The sequence below is a fragment of the Salvelinus sp. IW2-2015 genome, unplaced genomic scaffold (assembly GCF_002910315.2).
Source record: "Salvelinus sp. IW2-2015 unplaced genomic scaffold, ASM291031v2 Un_scaffold1350, whole genome shotgun sequence".
NCBI lineage: Eukaryota > Metazoa > Chordata > Actinopteri > Salmoniformes > Salmonidae > Salvelinus > Salvelinus sp. IW2-2015.
In genome coordinates, this window is record NW_019942854.1 from 21,278 (window position 1) to 25,682 (window position 4,405).

At 47.9% G+C, this 4,405-nt stretch overlaps 1 pseudogene; it reads left to right on the forward strand.

Annotated features, from left to right (window-relative positions):
• The first annotated feature begins 401 nt into the window (after positions 1-401).
• LOC112070524 (CUGBP Elav-like family member 2) overlaps positions 402-4,405 on the forward strand; it is a 63,742-nt pseudogene continuing 59,738 nt past the window's right edge.

Sequence of the window (4,405 nt, forward strand, 5' to 3'; positions counted from 1 at the left end):
TAGACCTTTCCTTCTGTCTCATTTCTCTCTCTCCTTTCTCTTTCTCTCTCTCTCTCTCTCTCTCTCTCTCTCTCTCCTTTCTCTTTCTCTCTCTCTTTCTCCTTTCCATTTTGCTCTCTCTCTCTCTCACTGGCTCTCTGGCTGGCTCCTGTTTCTCCATCTCTCTCCCCTTCTCTCTCTTTGATGTGTCTCTGTCATTCTGAAGTACTGTTACTCAATTCATTAATACTGAATTGTTTTAAAATCATGAATGTTTTCTTCATTTAAATGCTATGCTGGTTTCTCCTTGAGCCTACTTTTGGCAGATGACGTAAAACTGTATGAATTAATTAAGAACACTTTTTTGGTTACTTAACATGTTCTCTCGATCTCTTTCTCTCTCTCCCCCTCTCTTCTCCCAGGGTGCTGTTTTGTCACGTTTTACACACGGAAAGCTGCCCTTGAAGCCCAGAATGCACTGCATAACATAAAGACCTTAACAGGGGTGAGTGTGTGTTCCACGGCCCACGCTGCCCTGCTGTCACGCAGTGTCAGTGATGACCAGGGGACATCTCCCATTACTGTCACGTCACACACTGTGGCTGTCTGTATGGTGTGTGTGTGTGTGTGTGTGTGTGTGTGTGTGTGGTGTGTGTGTGTGTGGTGTGTGTGTGTGTGTGTGGTGTGTGTTGTGTGTGTGTGTGTGTGTGTGTGTGTGTGTGTGTGTGTGTGTGTGTGTGTGTGTATAGACCTTTACTCTGTCACTAACTGCATTTAGATGCTTATTTGTGTCATTTGGTCTGACTACATTATATATATTGTGTGTGTGTGTGTGTGTGTGTGTGTGTGTGTGTGTGTGTGTGTGTTGTGTGTGTGTGTGGTGTGTGTGTGTGTGTGTGTGTGTGTGTGTGTGTGTGTGTGTGTGTGTGTGTGTGTGTGTGTGGTGTGTGTGTGTGCTGTAGGGGCCTTTCCTCTACCAGACTCCTGCGCTGTCCTCTGTCCCTGGGTGTATATTAAACACAGTGGAGTGATAGAAGAGCAATAGGATTTTGTCTCGGCTCCCCTCCCAGGTTCTGGAAGTCTCTAGCTGCTCCTCTGGGTTTAACATGCCCCTGGGCCACGGTTACTCCTGCTTGGGGTGTTGGAAGGCTGCAGCCTTGGCTGTTCTGAGGCTCTCGAAGCCTTTTGATTAGAGGAAGGGAAGTCTGTACACTGTATTCCTCTGTTGGTTAGTGGATGGACCTATTGGGTTAGAGAGGGTGGATATGAGGGTGGATATGAGGGTGGATATGAGGGTGGAGGGCGGATATGATACGTCACATGCTCTAAACATTTTAGGATTAGGGGAACGTGAAATTACCGCCTCCCCCATTTCCTCTGTCCCTCTGCCAACTCCTCCTCCCTCTGTCCTCCTTTCCCAGGCAGGTAACACTCTAAAACGAACACAGGGCTGAATCAATAGCACCATAATCAATCCATTTGAGCGGTTTTGGGAGGTCATGATTAACTCATTTAAAATGGCCTCCTCTGAGATCTCCAAGGCAATGCAGCACTGTGGATATGTTTAAATTTGACTTTAATAAAGTACTGACTGACCTTCCTCTGGGAGAGAGGGAGAGCTGCAGGGATGTAGTGGGAGAGAGAGAAAGTCCATAAATGCTTTATCGTTGAGTGGAGGTAGAGAGGTGGACAGAGAGAGCAATGGACAGAGAGGTGAGCTAAGGAGAGGACGGCGTGATGAGGAAAGGATAGAGGGAGAGCACATTCGCTTTAGGGCAAGGCAATAAATGAGTTCAGCTAAAAAGCAATCCGTGCTTGTTAGCTCTCTGTCTCTCCCTCTCTTGTAAAAGGCAGTAGAACAATGTTTATATTGGCTCTCTGTCTCTCCCTCGTTCATTCTTGCGCTCTAAACTGTAGGCCCTGACAGGGTGAGATCCAATCACAGCAGTTGGACGGCGGCCATATTGGACGAGAGCGGCTGGCAGAGCTGAACAGCGGCCATATTGATTTAGGGCACACACAGGAACAGTTGAATGGCTGCCATGTTTGAGTAGGGCGTTGTGTGATGTAAGTCTGGAGAGAATGTGGTAGTGACTGTAAACGTGGCTGTTCTGTACAGCCCTGCATAGTACTCCTATACTCCCCCATCTCCAACACGGAATTCATCAAACAAAGGCCTAGACTGCCATCCACATATTGGAGTGACACACATTAGAAAAGCAGCTCTCTCCTCTGCCAACTCCCTGCCTGTCCACCCCCCCCCCCTCCCCCCCCTCTCTCTCTCTCTCTCTCGAAGCCTCCAGCTTTGGCAGCAGACTGCAAGTGCTGTGTGTGTGTGTGTGTGTGTGTGTGTGTGTGTGTGGTGTGTGTGTGTGGTGTGTGTGTGTGTTGTGTGTGTGTGTGTGTGGTGTGTGTGTGTGTGTGTGTGTGTGTGTGTGGTGTGTGTGGTGTGTGTGTGTGTGGCGTGCGTGTGTGTGTGTGCGCGTGTGTGTGTGTGTTCATGCATGTGTTTGTGCTTGTGCTATGTGTGTTAATGGAGATCTTACTGAAACCTGCACAGGTCAGAACCGGGACAGGACGTATGCCTAAGTGATTCCCACACACACACACACACACACACACACACACACACACACACACACACACACACACACACACACACACACACACACACAATACTGTACCTCCTCCCCTCCAAATCTGCCAAGTAGCTTTAGATGAGTGAAAGGAGCGGGGGGACTCTCTTTTAGAGTACAAAAACTTAAAGTAGAGTTTTCTTCTAATGAACAGCTAATGAAGCTCTGGGACTGTGGGTGGGGGTTGGAGAAATAGGGTGGAGATGGCTGGTCGGGACACGTAGCTAGGGGGGGCCGCTTCTCTTAGAGCCTCTAATGTCACCACTGAGCTGTGCTTTAAACTGGCCCCGAAACATCTATCTACTGAAAACATGCCCGCAGCTCCTTCTGCAGATATTTAAGAACATAATACCCTCCCCTGCTGCACAGCCATCCGCAGTCTGGACCTCAACACACACACACAAGTAGTCACACTACACGCACAGCCAGAAGCACACACTCCCACACACATACACTACCGTTCAAAAGTTTGGGGTCACTTAGAAATGTCTTCTGAAACTTGTCAGTCTATTCTTGTTCTGAGAAATGAAGGCTATTCCATGCGAGAAATTGTCAAGAAACTGAATATCTCGTACAACGCTGTGTACTACTCCCTTTACAGAACAGCGCAAACTGGCTCTAACCAGAATATAAAGAATATAAAGAGTGGGAGGCCCCGATGCACAACTGAGCAAGAGGACAAGTACATTAGAGTGTCTAGTTTGAGAAACACACGCCTCACAAGTCCTCGACTGCCAGCTTCATTAAATAGTACCCGCAAAACACCAGTCTCAACGTCAACAGTGAAGAGGCGACTCCGGGATGCTGGCCTTCTAGGCAGAGTTGCAAAGGAAAAAGCCATATCTCAGACTGGCCAATAAAAAGAAAAGATTAAGATGGGCAAAAGAACACTGGACAGAGGAACTCTGCCTAAAAGGCCAGCATCCCGGAGTCGCATCTTCACTGTTGAGACTGGTGTATTTGTTGTAAAAGTATTTTTAAATACACAGCCCAAAACACATCTTTTCATTTGAATCGACCAAATTGTATTTGAAAGTATTTTCAAATACTTATTTTAAATACTACTTTCAAATACCTGGGTTTAATGCATGGGAGTGTATTTGAGTATTTGAAATGAAATACCTAAAATACTATTGGAAAACAGGTCTGACACAAACACAAATACAAATGTGAGTTAAAACCTCTCGGCCCGTCCGCCAGACAAGGTTGTCTGAGATTTTCCACTAAATTGAACTCTTTCATCAGCGGCTGACAGATGTCTAAATGGCTGGTGTCTCCCCACGCCAGCGCCCACAGCACGGCACTGCACAGACTGCCTGACACACACACATACACACACACAGTCTGTGTGGCTGGGGGGGAGGAGGAGGGAGAGAGAAGGACGTGTGAGAGCTAATCTAGGACACGTCCTTTCTAGTGCCCTCCAGCAGCTCTCTCTCTCGGTCCATTTCTCCATCTCTCCCTCTCTCTCTGTGTGAGAAATCCGCTGGATGGAAACACCTTTGATTCATACGAGGGTGGTTGAGGGGGGGAGAGCAGGGGAGGAGACGTAATCAGTCGAGCGGACATGGATTGTTGATGATAGTTGTGGGCGTGTGGTGTTGTTCGTGTCTCGTGTCCAAAGTGTGTGTGGCTAGGGTGCCTCCTGAACGTGCAAGCACGGCACTTGCTGGGCATTTACAGGAGACTGCCTGCACCCCAACTCTCCTTATCAAACTTGGCGAGTTATCAAACTTGGCGCTCTGCAGCACTCTGATCAGCCTGCATCAAGGACAACGGAGACTTCGTAG